At 41.1% G+C, this 24,220-nt stretch overlaps 1 protein-coding gene and 1 long non-coding RNA gene across 15 annotated transcripts in view; one reads left to right on the top strand and one right to left on the bottom strand.

Moving 5' to 3' along the window:
• The window catches only part of LOC108700782 (SRC kinase signaling inhibitor 1), a 124,422-nt gene that overhangs the window by 72,490 nt on the left and 27,712 nt on the right, over positions 1-24,220 (bottom strand). The window contains exon 1 of one of the 14 annotated variants that reach the window (XM_041577310.1): positions 14,814-14,894. The exons of 12 other annotated variants lie outside the window; for them this stretch is intronic. The gene's annotated coding sequence lies outside the window, so the exon portion shown is untranslated. Of the gene's footprint in view, positions 1-14,813; positions 14,895-24,220 lie in introns of those variants that run through there. One more of the 14 variants, XM_041577311.1, reaches the window with a different exon arrangement.
• Positions 1-24,220, top strand: part of LOC108701978 — a 116,525-nt gene that overhangs the window by 37,966 nt on the left and 54,339 nt on the right. Inside the window, exon 2 of the long non-coding RNA XR_001933223.2 lies at positions 6,772-6,836. This is a non-coding gene — a long non-coding RNA (uncharacterized LOC108701978). The remainder of the gene's footprint in view (positions 1-6,771; positions 6,837-24,220) is intronic.

The raw sequence follows: 24,220 nt of genomic DNA on the forward strand, positions 1-24,220 counted from the left end.
TCCCAAAATTCAGAGCTTTGTGGATAAGGGGTTTCTGGATAACGGATCCCATACCTGTTAAGTTACATTCACAGCTGTGCCTTCATATTTAACCAGATTTTCTTCAATCTGATGTTTTTCCCTTGAAATGACTTGGGGGGCAGATTTATCAAGGGTCTAATTTTGAATTCATGCGAGTTTTTTTAACTCTAATAAATTAGATTTTCCTTGAAATTCCATTGGGGGGTTATTTATTAAAAAAAATTGACTATCTTAAACTCGGACTAATTTTAGCAACCCAAGAACTTGAATCAAACTCGAACTGGAATGTCAGGAAGGCTACTAACATCTTAAAATTGGTCAAGGGACCTCTCCTTTTGACTTATACATTAATTTGGCATTAGGTGGTGAATAGTTGAATTTGAATTCTTAAAGGGATACTGTCATGGGAAAAAAATTTTTTTTCCAAAATGAATCAGTTAATAGTGCTGCTCCAGCAGAATTCTGCACTGAAATCCATTTCTCAAAAGAGCAAACAGATTTTTTAATATTCAATTTTAAAAACATGGGGCTAGACATTTTGTCAATTTCCCAGCTGCCCCCAGTCATGAGACTTGTCAACTGAATGTGTCTCAGTGGGACCTGGATTTTACTATTGAGTGCTGTTCTTAGATCTACCAGGCAGCTGTTATCTTGTGTTAGGGAGCTGCTATCTGGTTACCTTCCCATTGTTCTGTTGTTAGGCTGCTGGGGAGGGGGTGATATCACTCCAACTTGCAGTACAGCAGTAAAGAGTGACTGAAGTTTATCAGAGCACAAGTCACATGACTTGGGGCAGCTGGGAAATTGACAATATGTCTAGCCCCATGTCAGATTTCAAAATTGAATATAAAAAAATCTGTTTGGTCTTTTGAGAAATGGATTTCAGTGCAGAATTCTGCTGGAGCAGCACTATTAACGGATTCATTTTGAAAAAAATTTTTTTCCCATGACAGTATCCCTTTAAGGACCAGAGTTTGATAAATCTCAAAAATCTAATTCAAACTTTTTTTAAAAAAAAATCGAATCGAGTTTGAATAATGCACTAGTCAAGTTTGACAGTATAGACCATGAAAAAATTCAAATTTTCAATTCGACCCTTAATAAATCTGCCCCTTAGAGACATTGATGGACAAACTCCATGGGAAGCACCACTGCACCCGACTTGCCCTTAACTGGATTCCTGCCCCAGAGTCGGTCACTGGTGAATTAACGGGCATTACGAGGATATAAAGAAAGGACACAAGACCCGTTGAGCTGCATTAAGAGAAGAGCAAATCATCTTGTCGTTTCTGTACCCCAGGATGGCACGCCGTGTCGGGTGAAGTTTGTGCCAAGATATCACTGAGGACTAAAGCTCATGTTCCAGACATGATGTATTAAAAGTATTTGGGGAGGAGGAAACATGGTTTCTGGGGCAGAGCAGCAATTGAGCTGTAGACATGGCAAGGTTCCTGTTGCTTTTGTGTCTTGTCTCATCAGCTCACCGAGCAGAGACGGTAAATGTTCATGAAGGGCAAGAAGATGCGATGGGCACAGCAGCCTGAAGACCAGGGTTGCCAATTACTTCCCAACAAGGTGGTAGATTTATGGAATTGCATCAGAGCAGATTTGCCAACGGTCGTACACAGTAAGAGATGCAGTTTAGAGAGACAGGCAGGTAAATAGTGAGTATAAAACGGTTTAATAAGGTAAATTCTCATACTTTGAGGCGGCAGGAGGGGAAAATAGCAAGTCAGGCTGTTCCTATCTGCTGTCAGGTTCCCTCTATTTATTCCACCGCTCAGTTCAATTTGTACAGAACACACTCAGGAGGGAGGAAAGAATATAAACAGGGTTACTCAGTGCCAACAGAATTAGTCTTTCTCTGTAATAATAAAACAGTAGCTTGTGCTTGATCCCAGCTATGCTATAATTCATCCTTGTTAAAGGCAAAATCTACCGATTGGGTTGAATTAATGTTTAAATCATTTTTTTTAGCAGACTTAAGGTATGGAGATCCAAATTACAGAAAGATCCCTTATCCAGAAGACCCCAGGTTCCAAGTATTTTGGATACTCATTCCAACTTGCTGACCCATACTAGCTAGTTGTCCCCATTACAATCCTGACCAAGATAACGGGACTGTGTTCAGAGCAGAAGTGGCCCAACATGTGCTGCTTTTATAAAGTTCATGGAAACCCATTATCCAGAAAGCTCCAAAATACAGGCAAGTCATCACACATAGAGTCTATTTTGCCTTTTTTTCTCTGTGAAAGTACCTTAAAATCACCTGCATAAATACATGTTGGTGGCAATATGCTTTAGCGGACTTAAGCTATAGTGATCCAAATTACAGAAAGATCCGAAAACCCCAGGTTCCGAGCATTCTGGATAATAGATTCCAAACCTTTATACTGCTACTGGCTTTGCAATGAAAACACTTGTGTCCTTACAATGAGTTAATGAGTTCCGTTTACTGGGCTTGTTCTAAAGCATTGAAGGTCTTTGAGGAGCGCATGATATATCCCAGCTGATCAGACAGGCCAGCAGGGCTCCCATAAACTCTATGCTAGTAAAGTCACTGGCAATGCAGGCTCCGGAGTAAATGATCGTGGGATTTATTGCACTCTGTAAAAAGGTGATTACAAGGAAGTGTGTGTAACAAGCACAGTGTTCTCTGGAATGTTCCTCGTCTTACAAGCAGAAGCTTCATCTTTACAACATCAGCTTTGGATGATACTAATGTCTCTTTCTAATATTACTGGGCATAGAATACCGAAAGATCTGAGCCCCACTGCATCAATCTTTTCAGGGTTCTCTTTTTCTCAAACAGTATGAAAATGATGAATTTCATATATTTATAACTCATAATGGGCCCCTTTCTACTCTTGGAACCCATTGGGGTGCTACCAGGTCTGCTCGCAAGTTATGTAATTATATTTCTTTATGCAGAAATATTTGATTCCACAAATTGAAAGGAAACCATGATACTCTTGCAAGCTATTTTCCAACCCCCTTAAGGGCAGGACTACATGACCGATTCCGCCGTGATCCGACGCACTGCGCAAAATCGCAGGCGTCACGTCGGATGCGACGGAAACAAGGTAAGTAATGGCAGTGTCGGATCGTGTTGCATTGTTGATGCGACACGACTGTCGGATGCAGACGCAGCGTCTGCATCCGACAGTCGCGTTGCGTCAATGCAGCGTCACAATGCGACAATTGAATTACTTACCTTATTTCCGTCACATCCGGCGTGACGCCTGCGATTTTGCTTAGTGCGTCGGAATCGGTCGTGTAGTCCTGCCCTTAGGCTCACAGTGTAAGTCAACTCCTTCCTCACTTTGATCCATTGGGAAGTGATGGATTCTGGAACTTGAAGAGGACTTCAAGTCCCAGAATCCATCACTTCCCAACGGATCAAGGTGAGGAAGCGGGTTGACTTACACTGTGAGCCTAAGGGCTGGGAAATAACAGATTACATTGCATCAAATATAACAAAATAGCATTTCATTCCACTTTTTGCCTTTGTGTGTTTAAGCAAAAGACAGGTTTAATTAAAAGAAGATTGCTCAATCACTGAAATGTATTTCCCTAATTCAGATACGTTCTTGTCAAAACAGCAATTCTGCCACATTCAGGCATAAATCACAGCAACGTCAAGCTACAGTTAAGGCGGCCATACAAGGGCTGATAAAAGCTTCCTACTTGGCCCATCCAGACTGAGTTGACAGAGTATTGGTCAGTTTATGGGGCCCAACCAGTTTCTAGACAGAAATCAGGTTCCATCAAAGACTGAACCGATGTGTTGATGCAACGCTCATCCAATGGGCCAACTATTTAATCAGTCCAATTTTGCCCATCATGTTCTTGCCAAGAAATGCTCGTTTGACGACCTCTTTCCACTTTTAGACTAAAGCTGACAATACACTGCCAGTTCTGCACCAAACCAGTGGATCTGGGCCCGATGGTGGGCCACCCACATGCTGGGCTAAATCGGGTTGATCAGATTCCACCTAGCAGCGTATGGCCAGCTTTAGTTTACATTAAAACAGGAAAAGTGCAAAGAATTCAATATCATCCAATGTTCTGGTTGAAACCATTAGATTGATCTATGTAGGATGCTTCATCCAATGAAGTACATGGCCACAATCAGGGGAACAATACAAGGACTAAATACCCTGTGCAAATTAGTAACATCTTTATATTGCTTTATATCTACCCTCCTTTATAATAGCACAAAACTGGTCATCTGTATATAAGTATAAAACCATAGAATTATTTGTACCAGTAAGTAAATGCCTGGGGCGTGTTCATCCAATATTAGTAGAAAGGGTCCATGTAAACAAGGTGGGTGTGTACAGTTCACACTAGTAAAACACAATTTTTATTGGCCTCTGGTTCCCATAAAATATTGCTATTTACATCCTTCTACAACGTTATTGATCCACTTGTGCATCTTCAGCATGACAAGGAGTTAAAAAGGGAGACTTCCCCTGCTGACATATTGATGAAAGGATGAACGTTCATGAAGTCTCATCATAATTCTACCACATTTACTAAGCTTTGTTCAATAAAACACTCTATAAAGGCTTGTTTGCATCAGTCGGACCCATCTCATGGGCAGACTCCATTTGGTACTACAGGTATGGGACCAGTTATCCAGAATGCTCGGGACCTGGGATTTTCCGGATAACGGATTTTTCCGTAATTTGGGTCTTATGTCTACTAGAAATTCATATAAACATGAAATAAACCCAATAGGCTGGTTTTGCTTCCAATAAGGATTAATTATATCTTAGTTGGGATCAAGTACAAGCAACTGTTTTATTATTACACAGAAAAAGGAAACATTTGGATTATTTGGATAAAATGGAGTCTATGGGAGCTTTCTGGATATCGGGTTTCCGGATATGGGATCCTATACCTGTATAGATAGATATTATACCATAAGCCAGTCTTCAATTTTTATTGGTTTAAATGAACCTAAGTCATTATTTGGAATATTGTGCTGAGAGTTTAGCTGGGCATAAAACAGGGGATTGGTATGGACCAAACAACAGCTGTTTCCCAACTCTTCTTCCCAAATACAAAGACCCGGGCCTGTTTTCCCTCCACTGAAAAGGCAGCAATTAGCAGAGGCCTTATTTCTGGTTGGTTTCCGGCACTCTACAAGGCAATGGGCAGAGAGAAAAATGAAATATCAGCCATTCAGGGATACGCAGGGAACATCAGCTGCTATTGTGTTTTACGCATTGATTGACTGATGGATTAATAGGCACCCAGTACCAGAACCATTTGCTACGTCACTCATCTCATAGATTATAATATCAAATGTACCAGCTCCACATTGATCTAATTTAGCTCCCTTCCTCCCTCGCCCCTACCTGCTGATGTTAATTAAATTGCTCATCACTGTGCCGGGGACCTGCTTAAATATTAACAGCACGTATTTAGAATTCTAGCCGAGGACTGAGAAAATTTCCTTGATGCCTATTAGTCAATGACAGGCAAATTGTTATGTTTTTTTTTACCAGCATTGATTCCTCCCATCAGAATACGATTTTTGACTTTTATTCTGTATAATGCGCAAAAAAAAAAAGGCTGATAGGACACAGATCCTTCTATTTTAGGGTTTATTAAAGGGATACATGATGTAGACTACAAATTGACTTTAATTGATCATTTCTCAAAGAAAAGTATTTAATGCAAACAAGTTGGGCTTGCAATATAAGGAGAGCATCGCTGTGCAACATGTTGGACTTATGGAGTTATGCAAATGACATTTGCAAAGTTTGCTCCAGGTCTAGTAACCCTCGGCAACCTATCAGCAGACCAGTATATTGTAGCTGCTTCTATAGGTACGATAGGAAGGCCTGTTCTATTCCTATTTCATTGGCATTGCACTGTGAACTAACCAGAGATCTGGAAATAAAAACACGAGCATAGACGAAGACTTTAAAACCTTTTTATACATTTAAAAAGATTCAGAAGTGAATCAGGGAGCAAAATTGTTAAAAGAGTCAAAGAGTGTTGGGGTTTCACGGTGTCCATCATAAGAGCAAAAGTCAGCAATAATATTCAGAAAACTCCAAATTACGGGAATGCCATCTCCTATAGACGCCATTATAATCAAATAATTTAAATTTTTAAAAAATGATTTCCTTTTTCTGTGTAATAAAAAAAACAGTAGCTTGTTCTTGATCCCAACTAAGATATAATTAATCCTTATTGGAGGCAAAATCAGCCTATTGGGATTATTTAATGTTTACATGATTTTCTAGTAGACTCAAGGTATGGTGGTCCAAATTATGGAAACATTCCTAATCTGGTTCCAAGTATTCTGGATATCAGGTCCCATACCTGTACTTTCTCAGGAAGCGCAACGCTCTGCTTGGCGAGTATTTTGCTGTAGGTATAAGCGGGGTTAAATGAAAGACAGGCCAACATATTGAGGAAAAGGCAAGGGGAAGGGTTTCACCTTCTGGTGACAGATTTAATGATGAAAGGAGCATGAGTTTGGCTAAAAAGTCATCCGGGGTGTCCTGGAGGGGTGAAAGAGCAGAGTAGACTGATAGAGATGGATGGAGCAAGCAGATAATCAAGAGAAGGCTTTCAGCTGCATTCGTCGTCTTGTATTGTCAGATATTTGTCAAATAAAGACTTAGCAATGTATCGTACATTGGAATTAATTTGGCAAATCCCAAGAACCGTTGCCCTAGGCAGATTATATTAAACCTCTCTGAACTCCTCCCAATTTGCCTTCTGCAGGTCCGTTCCCTCGGCGTGCTGGAGGCATTGGCAGGGGACCTGGCTGGTGAGACAACTCCTCAAAGGTAAATAAGTTAGAAATCTGCATAAAGATGATGTCGGCAAGAACTAATGTCATTGAAATGTAGAGTGGGAATGCTAGTGCATGGGTGTCGGAGCAGAACCCCGAGAGTAGCTGCCCGTGAATTCTGAGCAATTAGAGAATAGTCTTAGGAGGCTTGTAGAATTTTGAGTGTCTATTACTGTATTTGAACTGTGAATTTTTACTCTACTCTTCTTCTGGTCAAGCTACAGTGGCATTCAAATCTAAAGAAGACGACAATAAGCTGGTGGGTATTGATTGGAGACAATTAGAGTAGAAAGATAGATTTAAAAAATAAAAAAAAAGCAAGATAGAGGCCAAGGGGACTGATCAATGATGGATGCCCAGGGGTTCCGGAAAGCCCAATGCTCCTGTGCATTTCTGGTAGTGGTTTATGGACCCTGGGTCAATATTCTTCAGAGGTGGAAAAACTATTTTCTGTTCCACCCAGAACATTTCTAAATCTATAGAAACAGCACAAGTAAAATATGATCTGCTCTCTGTTAACTTATTTCAGAGCTCAAGTAAGTTAGCCGATATCTCAGCTGATTTTATACAGTCAAAAGCAAGAGTTTACTCACCAGTCGTATTTTATTTAAGCTTTCCTCAAAATATTAACATATTTTGTTTTCATTCATTACTGCTTTGAAACTAGGAGATCAAATCTTATTGTGGGCACATGGAATCCCCTCGTTGCTAACACTAAAAAGCACCCCAGTAATAAAATATCACATTTTTTCTTTCGATGTCAAAGAACAGGGACTCAACTGAGAGACACAATGTCAGTATTTGAAACATTCCATTCAAATTCAGTTTGACTGATGACATGTATTGAGTTTTAGAACTCAATACATTGATTTTTATACAGGGGTAGGCGCAATGGTGGTGGTGGGGGACTAGGCACATAACTCTTTCGTCAGCCTACCCCTAGAGACAGGTGGGGTTGTGGAAGATGCTCTCAATGGTGATGAACAGGGGGGGTTTCGTCCCCCCCCCTTCCTTGATCTGGGAGGTGTTTGAGGCAGGGGCTTGCCCTAGGCTTCCTTGACATTTGGCACTGTTCTTATAAAACAGGAAGTGACATCATCATAAACTGAGGTGATGTCATAACAACACTGGACCCTATTCCTAATGATTAAGATTTAGGGAGGCTTAGCCTTTCAAAAGAGAGGCCAACTGTTATATATTCATTTATATTTATCCAAACAAAAATGGCACCCTGTTCTCTGACGGCAAATGATGTCACTCAAGACCACAGAAGGTGACAACTGAGTTCAAATCCATTTAAAAAAAAAAAAAAAAAAATACATGTGATGAAGTATCTTGCCTTCAGCCTGTATGAAAAAATATACAGAACTCAACAGCCAGTGGTGTAACTACAGAGGAAGCAGACCCTGCGGCTGCCCAGGAGGGATAGAGGCCCCATGAGGCCCTAAATAATGAATTTCAACATATATATTGGTAAAAAAAAAAGGACAACCTCAGGTTGTGTTATTTTGCTGTGGGGTCCAGTTACATCTAGATACGCTACTGTCAACAGCACTAACAGATGAACGTTCAAACAACAGCTGGCCTCTTTTATCCAGATCAATAGATCATTGTCTTGTTAATGGGTCCAAAATTCTTCACTCGATGGGGGAACGCAAGCCTTGCAAATGCCCTCAAATATGATTTGATAGTTGGGTTGTGGGGAGATCATTCAGATCCACCAGGCATGGTCCACCACAAAGATCTGCTCCTTTAGCAACCTGGTCAGATGTGCAGACGTTTCTCTGTATGATCACTTTTGCTTCCAACCACTGTTTCTTTAAGAATTTGAATAACATTTCTATTCGAGTAAATCTGGTCACACTAGGGCAGGGGCACCCCCTTTTCTGATCACTGCGAAGACTGTCCCCCGGATAAATATAAGGATTGCACCATTCGTTGCATGAATTCATCAGGTTGTATTAGGTCTGAAGGTGACCAAAGACGTTTAGCGGTCCGTTTAGCTGATCAAGACAATTGTGTAAATATGTTCATACCAATAGTACTTTGCAATGCTAACCCCAACTACATTAGCCTTTACCCTCCCTTACCAAATCCTTTATGCTCCAGTTTCCTCAATACACATTCTATCTACAGATAAATAGTGTTGTAGGGTTCCCAATTAATAATAACACAATACAATGCATCACAGAGCAATGATAAAAGCATTTTATTTCTGCTCTGTTGGGTTTTTTTTCTTAGAAAAGCCACCGAGATGAGTATTAACACCAAATCTCCCCATTAGCCCTAGAGCAGCCAGAGATTTGGGATCTTTTGGGTGCACGCAAGCTATAAGACCAGCAATGTTGTCATTGTTTTCAAAAATTCCAAGAAATGTTATTTCTGAGGACACAGTCTACAAAACATTAAAGGGAACACTTGCCATACAGTTGTTCCTGAAGCCATTGCCCTTACAGGGTAAGAGTATAAGATAATGATGATTAAGTGAGACCCAGAGAAGGAAGGGACAAATGAATACTTTGATTGACTCACTTTAACTAAAGTCGTATTTAATGAGATGCCGAATATTTATGGTTTCATGCGAAAGGTGTTTATTCATAGGGAGCAGGACACTTTAACCTGTTTCCCCAGATCTGAAGAATCAGCAGAATAAATATCCGACGCCCAAGGAGCAGAGAGAAAGATAAAATGATCCCGAAATACCTGGAGAGATACACCTACATCAAAGAAAGCTAAGGTAGAAAGCAATTAACTGTGACATGGCATCTCTGGGGTGACAGCTGGGACACTAGCTGGCACTTTAAAGGTAGCTATGACAGCTGGAGAATTTAGTGTTGGTTTATCAATTCAGGAACAATTTACTACTGCACACAGGCACAGAAATCAACGCTAGTGGTGACCTCCTCTGCTTCCTGAGTGTGTGCAGATAAACCCTGAGTCTGTTTTTTCTGGGACCCCACAGTCTGCTGCCTAGGAGCCAAGCGGAGGGAGCCAGGAGCGACACTGCAAGCCTATTTTATGTGCAATTGAACCTTCATATTGATTTGGAGAAGAGATAAGCAAATCTCCGGCGGGTTACAGATTCAGCAATCAATAAGCCGGGAAATGAATGGCATTTAGTGTAAGAATTAAATGCCAGGACCTGGGAGAAAAGTGCTGGGACAAGTTATGTCGGTGAGATGGGGAATGACATGCATAGCTAAAGACAATGAGATTGACAGTGAGGGAAGTGATGGGAAAAAGGAGTATAATAATAAAGAGAGAGGAGCTGTAGGAGCTGGCATAATCAGGGGAATCAGGGCACAACGGAGGCTGAAGGCAGGGGATAATATAAATCCAATAAGTCAATAGGACACCTTGTGTATAGTACTGGCACCTTTGGTGTGACCTTCACCTCAATGCACGAGTGGAAATATTCAGCCAACACCATAGGCCCTGACTGGGTGACATCACTTTCTTAGCCAAAATGCCATTATGCACCAGTGCCAATAAGCACACAGTACCATCGTTTGCTTTCATAAGAAGCCATATATTCATAGCTAGAACGCCTTGTGATATAAACCAGTGAGGCTGACATGGACAGAGGGAAAGCGATTGAAGGGGAATAAAATAAAGAGCAGGTGTCATTTGGGTTGTGCTGCCACAGGGCTGCCCAGCCTGCAGACATCCATATTTTGCTGAATGGCACTTCAAACTGCCAGTTTCTGGGTTGTGTCCAACACTTTAAAGTATGGAGTGAAATATACTGTAAGGAACGTCCGACAAGAGCTAAAGCTTAGAGACACACGTTGCTAAAATGCTACAATAATGGTCACTTTCTGCCATTAAGGGCAAGATATAAGCATGCTGTTCTCCAATCAATCAAAGAACATAGAAATCCCGGGGACAGGCACTTGGCTATAGTCAGCATGCCGCTATTTATAAGGATGGAGGAAAGAAGCAGCATCAGTGCAAAAGGCCATTTGGAAACACAAGCAGGGGCCAGATATCTGCAATACTTGACATTAGTTTGACTACTAGTTTAGACAGAACGTTCCCAATGTGAGCTGCTAAATTGTTCCTGTGTTAATAGGTGCACCAATTACTCTGCAATTACCCCCCCCCCCATAATTTGTGCTGCAAATTGTATATGATTCTAGCTGACAGCCCTGTCTGGGTGAAAATCGGGCGGATTGGACATATATTGATTTTGCTGTTGGATCAAGGCTGCATAGCCCCAGGGTCCAATAGGATCAGTCTCATATTGCCTACCTCATTCGTGATATTAGTACAGGTAGGGGACCTGTTATCCAGAATGCCCAGGACCTGGAGTTTTATGGATAATGGATCTTTCTGTAATTTGGATCTGCATACCGTAAGTCTGCTAGAAAATCATGTAAACATTAAATAAACCCAATAGGCTGGTTTTGCCTCCAATAAGGATTAATTATATCTTAGTTGGGATCAAGTACAAGCGACTGTTTTATTATTACACAGAAAAAGGAAATTAGTTTTAAATATGTGCATTATTTGGATACAATGAATTCTACGGGAGACGGCTTTTCTGTAATTCGGAGCATTTCCTGATAACAGATCCTATACCTGTACTGTTAAAGTGCTAATACGGTGAAATAAAAAGAACAAACAAAACATAGTTTAAACAGGACACTGTGGATACCAAAATAGAAAACAAATACACTCATGATAAAGGGGAAACAATGAAAGGGTAAGGCAAACAAGGATCATTCTTGCCACTGTCATCTACCGACTGCCAATTAGCAACCACTTCATTGTATGTTATGCCTTGTTGTTTTGCTGATGAATGAGAACAGGCAAGTAGTTTTATGATGATGCTGGCAATGATAACCCGCTGACACAGAGCCCCTTGGAACGATGCCCTAATGCATTGCAATGGCACAAAAATGGGCGTGCTCGGTTGCCCCTCAAATATTTTGCCGCATTTGCTTTAGAATATGATAAGCAGAGTGCAGTCGCAAAAAGCAATGGGGGAAATGCAGCTTGAGCTTCTTTCTCTAGGAAGCTAATAAGTTTTACTTAATGCCCAGCTGTCACCCAATGCACATTGCTAAATGGGCGAATGCTGACAGCGGAGTAAATGAGCATGAATGGGTTTGATTACTCTGCTGGGGGAGACGGAAAAGAACCCGTGTCTGGTACAGGAAGGTGGCTGCGTGGAAAGGGTGGTGGATATACTGAACGGGCCCATTATAAATGCAAATCAGCTCTTCTCTAGCCTGCAGGACATTTATTCTTTTGCAATAGAATTTTAACACTTATTATCTGTCAAAAGTAACAGATTATTCAGGAAATTCTGCATATCTGCAACCAGGGTCAGACTGGGCTGGTAGATAGGGTTGCCAACTTTTCTGGAAAAAATACTGTCCCTCCTATATATTTATCTTTTTTTCCCTATTAGTAACATTGGCATAAACCATAATTTTTACCGGCCAGGCCAGGAAAATACCTGCCAGGTGGCAACCCTACCGGCAGACACGATTCCCGCCTGTACTCCCTCAACTACAGAAAAAGGAATTTTTAATGTACGTGCAGGGGTGTTGGCAGTGGGCGAGTGGACTTGCGGTGGTTGAGTGGGTGGGCAGCAGGGGCCCCAGAGCACATGTGGGGCCCCTGGGGTAGCAGCATCGGTGGGCCTCGCACACCCCAGTCAGACCCTGTCTACAATGCAGAAAAGATGTTGGGGGTAAATGGTGCTCTTTTAAAATAATAATGCAAAGAAATCCATGGCCAGGGTCAGACTGGGTCAGCAGAAATCCTGGAAAAAAACCCAGTGGACCTGATTCTCAACGGGAACAGTGGGCGGTACATGGGGGGGGGTCAGGTGGAAGAGCTTGCGACTGGGGGGGTGGGGCTCCTAAAGGTGGCAGCCCTGGACACCCCAGTCTGACACTGCACATGGCTGTGTGTGCCATTATTTGGCTGGTAATATGCCTCCACCAATAGGAAAAGTCTAGATTTGATTCCGCAGAAGTTGTTGATTCATGTAGAGATGATAGACCCATGGCTGCCAACAGTTGGGTACAGGGGGTACTGCAGTTAGGGGCTCCATTGGCAGACAAGGCCTCTAAGAGGTGCAAAGTTGTGATTTAAGAGTTGTGATTTAAGATTTTAGTAGTGTGTGTTTAGCCTTACAAAGTGTCCAGCAATCTGTTCATTTTATATTTGAAATGTTCTCCATTACTGGTGCAACAAATAATGTACAACATGGGGTAACATCACAGTATGAGCTTTTTCACTGTGGCATATCACTAGTTGTCAGTATAAACCCCCTGATACATGGCACAGTGCATTCATTCATGCCATGATAAACAGATGTTTTCTATTCCCTTTGTCACTGGCATTCATGGACAGAGCTACTTGTATTTGTCTCTCTGATTAATGGCGGCTTCATAAAATAGTTTTATGCGCAGATGAGAGAAGATGAAGCAGCTCACCACGGTACAAATGACTACCGATGGAATGGTGGAAGTTCATCAATTATAAGGGAATGCAGACAGACTGGCAGCTCTCGCACAGCACTGTTCTTAACAGATGATATTGTTAATTTTATTCAATAAGTTACGGGCACCAGCCTTAAATAGCAAGGACAACAATCAGTGTGGGAACATCAGTTCTACTATCAGTCTGCAAGTAAAACATATCATCGCCAGTTGTATCTATATCAGTCTCCCATAGTAACTAGCATCAGTAGTCTCCACCTCATCTACAGTCATCAGTCCTCCATAATAACTAGTTTTGATAGTCTTCACCATCTATAGTCGCTCTACTCCCATAATAACTAGCACCAATATTCTATACCTACAGTACATCTACATCAGTGTCCTATAATAACTAGTGCCAACAGTCTCCACCTACATGTAGAGCCATCATTCTCCCATAACTAATGCCAATAGTCTCCACCGATATCTACAGCCATCATTCTTCCATAATAACTAGTGCCAACAGTCTCCACCTATATCTACAGCCATCATTCTTCCATAACTAGCGCCAACAGTCTCCACCAATATCTACAGCCATCATTCTCCCATAACTAGCGCCAACAGTCTCCACCTATATCTAAAGCCATCATTCTCCCATAATAACTAGTGCCAACAGTCTCCACCTATATCTACAGCCATCATTCTCCCATAACTAGTGCCAACAGTCTCCACCTATATCTAAAGCCATCATTCTCCCATAATAACTAGTGCCAAGTCTCCACCTATAGCTACAGTCATCATTCTCCCATAATAACTAGTGCCAACAGTTTCCACCTATATCTAAAGGCATCATTATCTCATAATAACTAGTGCCAACAGTCTACACCTATATCTACAGCCATCAGCCGCAACAGTGGGCATAACTTTCAGTTTAATACAGTATTTGCAGTCTTCAACATCCTATAAAATCTACCCTCTGTCTAACACATCAGTTTACAATAAAATTTGGAAATCTCAAGGTCTACAATAGCAAACAAATACTATACAATAGTTATAGCCAACAACCTTGAGTTTGAAAATGAACATGAGTGTTTCAAGTTGATTGAAGCAGAACCCAGAAATGGGAGACACATCATTTTAATAAGTTGTTTTACAATTATGAATCATTGGTGGTCACTGAAGTTGCTACTGTAGCACCAATGTCATGTCAAAGACCAGTTGGGTTGAGATTTAAGGACATTGCCTATGTAAGAAGAGTACAATCCTGGAAGTCTGAAGGTCAACGAAGCTGTGATTTGGGGTAAACACTTGGACCTTGACCGTGATATTCCTTGAACTGCTACTAAATGTATAATGTATACGGGCCTGATCAAATACCGGACAACTGTCGCTGTAGGACAACTTCAACTGCATAATAATGAGCACAACCCCAATCACCTCTTCTGCAAGTCTCAGCCACTCCAATATTATAAAGCGAGTGCAAGCAGCCTTTAACATTAAAAGACATAACAAAAACAGGAAATTATAGCACTCACCCTTTTAAACGTTATCTCTTTTATGACAGGAGGAAAAGATATCACAGCCTGCAAACCGTTATCGTTTCCTTTTGAAGAGATTTGTATCTCTTACTGCTCGTCTGTCTATAAATGCCATCGTACTGATGATGTCTCTGCTGCCGGCAGTCACATGAGGCGGGCATGGTGCCAGGTGCCATGAAGGACAAGCGGAACAAAAAAAAAAGGGAAAAATCTCATCCATTCACGTCTAGTTTAAATTCTCATTTCAGGACTCTTTAGTCCCAGCTCTGGAATGTATTGGTATTTGCACAAGGAGAAGAAAGAGCTCATTCACCCCAATCTCCTTGTCTGGCACATTCACTGACCAGCATCCCTTTAGAAGTGGGATTGGAGGGCCGGGAGGGCACATTTAGCTTGTAGCAGATTGTTTCTTGCTTCACATCCTTATTATATTTCTTGTTTATGGGACAAAAAACAAACAAACATCCCTTTCTTCAATGGGCTGATCACAACAGATGAGATCACGTTAAAGGAGAAGGAAAGGCTAAAATTAAGTAAGCTTTATTGGAAAGGTCTATATAAATACACCAGTAAACCCTCAATGTAATGCTGCTCTGAGTCCTCTGTCAAAAGAAACAGCACATTTCTTTCCTTCTATTGTGTACTCATGGTCTTCTGTATCAGACTTCCTGTTTTCAGCTTAAACCTCCAGGGCTAGAGCTTGAGCATGCTCAGTTTGCTCCTCTCACCCTCCCTGCTGTAATCTGAGCCCAGAGCTATGAGTGAGCAGGGAGAGACTCAGGCCGGAAGTGATGTCACACAAAGCCAATATGGCAGCTGCTATCCTAAACAAACAGAGAACACTTATAGAGCTTTACTCAGGTATGGTAAAGCATTCTGCAGAATAAATATAGTGTTATAGCTTGCACGATTGTGGCTAATCTATTGGCAATAAACTGCTTCAGTAGCTTTCCTTCTTATTTTACGGCTTTTCTGCAAACGAGCCGCTGCAATTTGTAAAATTATAATAGAAACCATTTCTTGTTTTACCTAAGCATTAAAAGTGTTCTGTTATTCTCTCTGTTACATTAGAGGTTCTGATTGTATTTGTTCTATGGTTTCAATGCACCTGTTGACATTGCACTTGGCCTTGGGCTTTGTGTTTTTATGTGATCATGGAACTTTATAACACCCTTATATTTTACATTATTCTCTCTTTATAAATAGTATATCCATAGTATATCCTTTAAATGGTGCCTGTTATTGTATCAGTTATAAGTGAGGCACTGAATTGCAGATTTGCTTCGGGATTCAGTTGACCTTCTGAGTCTTTTTTTTAGCAGGGTTTGGGTTTGGTTATCGGCCGAATCCAGTAAGTAGGATTCAGCCGAATACTAAATTGGAGTTTTCCTCTAGTGCGGTTTTGCTTTTAATTTCCATTTTTTGCAAAATACATCAAGGTACCATTTTTTTTAAAGAAATAGACAAGGGGCGTGAAAATGAAAACGCCATTTATATGGTTGTGGAACCTAGAAGTGATTGTGGAGCCCCTGAGAAAGGAGAGAGAAGATGCACCTGTCAGCTGAAGCTCAAGAAGCAGCTGTAAATTACATTTCTATGACTCCAAGCATATGCACAATGATCACTTCTGGGCGATAAGAGCCCAAATCAGAAATCTGTAACAATGCCAGGTACCTCAGTATTTCCTGTACTTGAAAGAAACACAACTACAGAATGGAAAGGAAAGTGTGGATGAAGCTGAGGTTTGAGGAACACAACTAATACACAAAGGAGCTTCACAAACTCCAAGGGAAATAGATATTTATCAAGTTCTTTGCTTCCAGCAACACAACCGGAATCATTGCATACTGTCACATAGGCAGTGAGCTCTTTAAAGGAACGACACAAGACCTTCGAGAAGAAAAGACTTCTATTCCTTCAGATAAAGGAGGAGAAAACGTATTTTGCAAGCTACATTCCAGAACTTCCCATAATAATAATATTTGAAGGACAAGCTAGGGTTCAGCATGAAGTAGAGTGAGTGGGCGGGAAATTGGTTGGGGCCGACAAGAAGACCCATTGTTCCTCAAACACATTGGTACCAAAGACAGAGGGAAGAGGATTCCCCAAGGATGATTTTAGGAAACTAGATGAAAAGTTGAGGACTTCCTGGTGACATATCTCCAGATATAACCATGCCATGTGTTACATACGGAAAGGTTTCTAGATATATGTAGGAGTCACCCAAACAGAGCTGAATAAAATAGTCTATGCCTGGGATCCAAGTTTTTTTAAAGAAGCAGAAGGTTCAGTACAGCACTTCCTTCCATATGGCCAAGGCCACCCATCCCAAAGGGCAGCCCTGCACCCAAAGTGTCACCTTCACTGTAATTCAGTCTGCCCCCCCACTTTTGGAATATCCTGTTGAATAAATAATGTATTAAAACCGTTTTACTCTTTCATTGCAGTTCTAGTCGCCCAGATGTTTGGATCTTCATACATTAATCTACTAGAAAATCATAAAAACATGAAATAAACCCAATAGGTTGGTTTTGCTTCCAATAAGGATTAATTATATCTTAGTTGGGATCAAGTACAAGCTACTGTTTTACACAGAAAAAGAAAATCATTTTTAAATTTTGATTTAAATCTGGATTGTTTTGATAAAATGGAGTCTATGAGAGATGGCCTTTCCATTTGGAGCTTTTTGGATAATGGGGTTCCGCATAATGGATCCCATACATGTACAGCAACTGAACCCACACTGACCGTAGCTAGATCCAACCCAGCATAAACGTGTAAAGCTGGAGTTCCATTAAATATCATTGAAAATACTGAGTCAGTAAGTGTCTGCTACAGACAGAATTCTAATTATAAAGCCGCGCAGCACTGTGAAGATGATTATATTGTACAGTTATTAAAAAGAACACTTGCCACGGTGAGTTATTTCCCCTGATGTCCCAGGGATTAGGTGATTATATCAAGTCTATGATTCAGGACAGACTGCAGCAGAGTCTCCACGTGTCCGTGACAATAATAAAGATTGTGATTTTAAGGGGGAAACTGGTTCAAACCACACGTTTAGCTTCATAATTGTCATCGTTATGAAGTTTGTTTTATGCTGGCAAGTATTATTGTGCTATGTTACCTATGCATTATCTACAGGCAGGGTTGGACTGGGCTGACGGGGCACTGGGAAATAATCTGGTTCCCATGGGCCCCAACCTAGAGTCCTGCGCGGAATCAATTTCTAAAACCGGACCCGACCCGCAACCAGCGACCCACTACGATCCGCTACCCAACCACAATGACTGCCTTATTTACAACCCGATCCGCAACCCGCTGACCACGATCAAACAGGAAGTGGTGTTGCTGCGAACCGGAAGTGACATCATCAAAAGTGGACGGGGACCGAAAAAAGCTTTGTAAAAATGTAAAATATAGACAATATAACATAAGATAAGAAATGAAGATGAGAATGGCGACCAGCAACCTGCATCTATACCGGCACCTGAAAATCCTTCCCTCATTCCTCAGGGTACCCGCTTTTTTTGCGGGTAACCCATGGGTACTAGGGTTGCCACCTTTTCTGGAAAAAAATACCGGCCTTCCTACATATTTATCTATTGTCCCTATTAATTACATTGGGATCAACCAATGGGTTGTTGCAACCCTAACGGATACCCAACCCGCGGCAGGACTCTACCCCAACCTGGCCAAATCTGTTGTCACTACCCCGGACCTCTCTCTCCATCCATGGTTGCGGCAAGAAAAAGGCACGGCCGGGGGGGGGGGTTGTGTCTGCAGTCCAACCCTGGGCTGTGTTTACTTTATAGGCATTCAAGGGTCCATACCTAAGGTGGCAGCTTTAGGGGATGGCCCTCAGGTGCTTCTATGGTGAATTAAAAATGTGCAGAAATCCTCCTCCCATGTGGCCATTGGACACTTCCCAGCTAAATCTGGTGGTGGAGCGGAGGAGTATTTGGGTACCAGGACTTGATTATTGGCAGATGTGAAGTATACCAGGTCCTTTTGTGCATGTGCTGATTGAGTCTGGAGGGCACTGCAGTGGCACAAGGGTTTACTTTTCCTTTAAAGTGTGAAATAGCTTTATGAGAAACCAGAAACACAAGGTAACTTCCAGGTCCAGGGAACGTGACATCTACAGCAAGAAGGTCTAACTAATTTCCAGACCAGCTCCTGTGCATATATGCGTAATAAAAATGACTTCTATTTGTTTAACCTCCTTCTCCACCGCCCCATCCTGCAATTCCACACTCACAAAGCTGAGAAAATCGAGGGCACGTAAGAGAAATGGAACAATCGTTTTTTCCTCTAACCTCCATATTCCAGCAATTAACTTACTGCAGGGATTGAATATATTCCGTGCAATACGGAAGCTTATAATCACGTTGGTCTGATAGATGGGAACACAGTGGGGCTAATCGTTTTACATAAAGATTTGCTTTGCCGCTGCAAATGTTCTTCTGCTTTGTGCACCCAAACTATATATATATATATATATATATATATATATACTATTGAAATGCTGTAACTGACTGCCTGGGTGCAATTCTTTAAAAGTAGTATCTATATAGTCCTCAAGAAGGAGCACTCGCTGGTCTTACGAATAAACAAAAAAGTTTAATATGGGCTCAAAATCAGACATTTCGGCTGGAACACCAGCCTTTCTCAAATTGATCACAACACTACAAACAAATATATATATATATATATATATATATATATATATATATATATATATATATATATATATATATATACTCTGCTTACCATTTTTCTACTTTGCCCGGAGAAGTTTAGAGGACAGACAGAGGTCACAATTGGATTGGCCAAGGAGATTCCAACTTAAAATGGGTCATCTCATAATAAATCACGTATCAATGACTCTGTATATGAGCTGCGGTACCCAATCACGAAAAACATTTGCCTTTTTCAGCTTATACTGCGGGTTGTTTTTATAAATAATTCTATTAGATCAGGATCGACATTATTGGATCAGGCTTTCTACAGCTTCTTCTATGTGATACCTTCTGCTTTAATCTTGTTGTTTTTCCTCTCCTACTGCATCACAATTGTGAAAAAAAAAAAGTTAACCGTTACCTAACCTCAATAAGTATATAGAATAGGGGCATTACTGTAAAATTTGTACAATTCCAAGACATTACAGGGTACATTATTTGCAGCGTTCCTCTCCTGGACCACCAGGGGGAGTGAGATCACAGTTCATTTTTGCTGCAGACATGATAACACTTTAGAAGAATTTAGTTCCCGGCGTGATATATAGATAGACTATCTGGAGCCTGGCAGTATAAAAATTGTGTTTAACTGCGAGATTTTTGTTGCAGTCTGTAAACTTGCTTGACATCCAGCACTAGAAATAGCATAACTGAACCAAGGTTAGGAGAGGTCAATAGGCCAGTTTCTTACTGCTAGGGATTTATTTACTAGCTATTTATTATATGCCTTCGGAAATAACTTGAATAGCTACATGATATTCAGTAAGGAAGGACTGCACTTCATGAGGGAGCTGCAACGGCCGGAGGTGGGTTTTTAATGAGCTGGTGGTGAGCCCATAACTTGGGTTGGTGGGATGTGTAGGAAATAGTAATAAGAAAAAATGGAGGCAGTTATATGCTAAGGTTGTCCAAAATACAAACAATGGTTCTGCACAAGCAAATAATCTTTTTGCAATAGTGCTACAGCATTGTGGGGCCCATGTGGAGCTTGGCAGGCCCTGGAACTGTGTGTGGCAAGAATCCACCTGGCACTGATTTTTGCTTTCAGGCCTTGGGGTAAACCAGGTGAAGCCCATTTTATTGGCAACCACTGAGGGGTTCACTGGCACTGATTTTGGCTCCAGTTCAGGGAGTTTCCGTACAGGAGAAGCCCATACATGTGTACTATGACAACTGGTGGTGGATCCAGTTTTGGACTGGCCCACCAGGATATCCAGAAAACTCCCGGTGGGCCCAGGTGTCAGTGGGCCTCTTGCTTCTAACCATTTGGCCTATTTCATGGTCATTCCCTATTTCTTTATGGGAAAAAAGAGGCTTAATTAAGGAAAAATAGAGTATAGTAAGTAGATGTAAAAGACTAAGAGAATGAAGAAGTTGAGTGAGGAGAGGACAAAAATAATTTGGAAAGTGGCCCCATGGTCTAAGGTTTTCTGGTGGGCCCCTGGCATTCCAGTCATAATACAGATTTCCCACGATCCGACCGCCCGTATCGGATGCATTATGATCCGATCGTTGGACCCTAGGGCCCACGATTGGATCAGCCTGATATCACCCACTTCAATGTGGGGAGAGATCCTCTCGTTTGGAGACATCGCAAAACGAGTGGATCTCTACGTTTATAATAAATACGACCTCCAATTTTCTTCTAAAATTAATAATTATTATTAGTGGTTTATTTTGATTAATGTCTTATGGAATAATTTGGTCATGTGGATTTTAGCTTTGAGTTGCAGGAGGCCGGTTACACACTACAGACCTTATAGTCATAAGAAAACATGGAGGCAGTTATATGATAAGGTTGTCCACAATGCAAAGCCTCTGGATTAAGGTTCCGCATAAGCCAATATCTTGAGTTATGGGTTACTGCCCAATGTTGATAAATGAGTGTATAGGCATCACAGGAGACAGTTTTTCCAGACTTCATAGTTGGCACTTATAAAGCTGGCTCCTATCTAGAGCTGGAATCAATGCATGGGGGCATCTGGTTTCCCCTATTGCCCTAGTTTTAAGGATCAGGGATTTGCAATGATTGGGGAAAGGGATTAGAATATGTGTAGAATATTATTGAGGATGATAATGAAAAAGGTTTTTGGATGGGTATATGCAGCCGGGGTTCTCAACCTTCCCACATACTTGTCATGGCCAACATTGGCCAACATTGTCTTCAATTATTACTCAGCAGCAAATCCAGTTGTTTTAGAATTACTTATATTAGATATTTGGAACCATTAGTACTGAAATGAAGGATAGGGTTGGAGGCAACTGCAATGCTGCTGTTCTACTGAGCAGTGTCAGGGATTCTGATCTGTTCTTAGAATCCTTATATTTGGAGTTTTAGTGGTTTTACATCTTCTGCTCGGCATGACTCTAGTTCTCACGACAGTGTAATCTTAAGCGCCCTCGTTTGTCTTACACAATTACCCTCTCTTCCTCTGAAGGCATCTGCCAAGGATCCGCGCGCATTAAACACAGACACAAACTTTCTTCCCCTAGAGGGCAACGCTTTCCCTTCTGAAACATAGTAAAGTACGGATCATATAAGATAAAGGATAAAACCTCACAGTTGAAACTCCGGGACATTCTAAGGCTTTGCTTATTGATTCTGACGAGACGAAACAAAATATTGCTTCTTTTTTTACCCACAATGGAGTTATTTTTGGAGGAATTCCAACACCGCAAGTCCATTGCATAGAGGCAACTTTTTAGGGAAACCCTGGAATTATCACCAGTAGTTATGTGCGGGTCAGGTTTTTTCCAACCCGCCCGAAATCCGCCCTCCCTCCACCTGCGCAGCCCGAGGTCGACTTCCACTAGTCACCATGTCCCGGCTGGTAGTTTCAGGGTTCCACAGCATATACAGGTATGGGACCTGTTATCCGGAATGGTTGGGACCTGGGATCTTTCTGTAATTTGGATCTTCATACCTTAAGTCTGTTAGAAAATCATATGAACGTTAAATAAACCCAACAGGCTGGTTTTGCTTCCAATAAGGATTAATTATATCTTAGTTGGGATCAAGTACAAGCGACTGTTTTATTATTACACAAAAAAAGGATATCAGGTTTAAAAATTTGGATTGTTTAGATAAAATGGAATCTACGGGAGACGGCCTTTCCGTAATTCGGAGCTTTTTGGATAATGGGTTTCCAGATAATGCAATTCATTAGAGCAGGCTGAAGAGGTACATTTTTGCTAAGAGCATCCATATGCAACATCAACCGACCCCATCCTATAAGCCCCTGCCTTTTCAGTCTAGTCTCCAGACTCCCCATATCTCTCAATGTTTTTATCACTCTCCATCAATTCCAAATTTCTTATTTTGGCATCTTTATCTCCAACAAGGTATCAGCCAATTGACCACTCTCTTCCATTAGTATTTGTATCTACCTACCTCTCAACCACAATACTAAACACTTTCCTATTCTACCTCTTTCCTCCCAAGTGGAAATGCTATGCAGTGGAGTCACTGACCCCGACAACCCAAAAACAGATTGTGGGACTTCACTTTAATTGGTATTCTTATTAGGACCTCTGCCGTTCCTCTTTCATTCTAATTGCTAGGGTAATTAAAATCTAGCAACCAAATGTTTAAATTCCAGACTTGTGAGCTGCAGAATACAAAAATGTAAATAATTCAAAAAGCAGAGAATGAAGACCAATTGCAAATAGCATTACTTTTCTCCTATCTCCGCCATACTATACATGATATACAGCAGCCTGATAAAGAAACAAGGTAAATAAGCGGAAGGCAGAAGATACTGAACTCTCCCTTTCATATCAATCCATGAGTCATGCTAAAATCTTAATTTCAGCAATAAAAGCAAAAAGACGGATCTCTTGCTGAGACTTAGGGAGCCGAACCCTCGCATTAAAGAAAGGAATATGGCAAAAAGTTACTGAAAAATAAAGTTTCTGTACAAGACATAAGAGATCTATGTACTATGTACTCGTTTACTACTCGGTCCAGTTTCGGCAATGATCATCAAGTTCTACTATAGGTATAAGATCCGTTATCTGGAAACCAGTTAACCAGAAAGATCCGAATAACGGAAAGGATTTCGCTGCGGGCAAATAAAGTTTGACATGCGTCGGAAAAGCCGATTGTGTCGAAACCATCCCGCGTTAACACTATTCGGATGATCATTGTCTTTAACGCAGGCGGCAAAATTGATGCAAATGGCAAAATTAAATTTTTCCAGAGTTTCAAATTTTTTGGCAAAGCGAAACGGGAGAAATTCGCCCATCAAAATGGGCAAAGATTATTTCCTTTTTCTTTGAAACAGTATCTTGTACTTGATCCCGACTGAGATATAATTCATTCTTTTAGCATGTAAAACAATCCTATTGGGTTTATTTCATGTTTAAATGATTATTTAGTAGACTTAATGTGTAGAGATCAAAATTACGGAAAGATCCCTTATCCGGAAACCCCCAGGTCCCAAGTATTCTGCATAATAGATACCATACCTGTACAAGGTCTGTACGTTAAAGGGGTCTCCACTGAATTAACTTTTAGTATGATTTAGGGAATGATACTCTGAGTTTGCAATTGGTTTTCATTTTCTATGATTTGTGGAGTTATTTAGCTTTTAATTCAGCGGCTCTCGAGTTTTCCAGTTTAGCCATCTGGTTGCTGGGGTCTTACTTACCCTAGCAACCATGCAC

The sequence above is a fragment of the Xenopus laevis genome, chromosome 9_10L (genome assembly GCF_017654675.1).
Source record: "Xenopus laevis strain J_2021 chromosome 9_10L, Xenopus_laevis_v10.1, whole genome shotgun sequence".
NCBI classification, from domain to species: Eukaryota; Metazoa; Chordata; class Amphibia; order Anura; family Pipidae; genus Xenopus; species Xenopus laevis.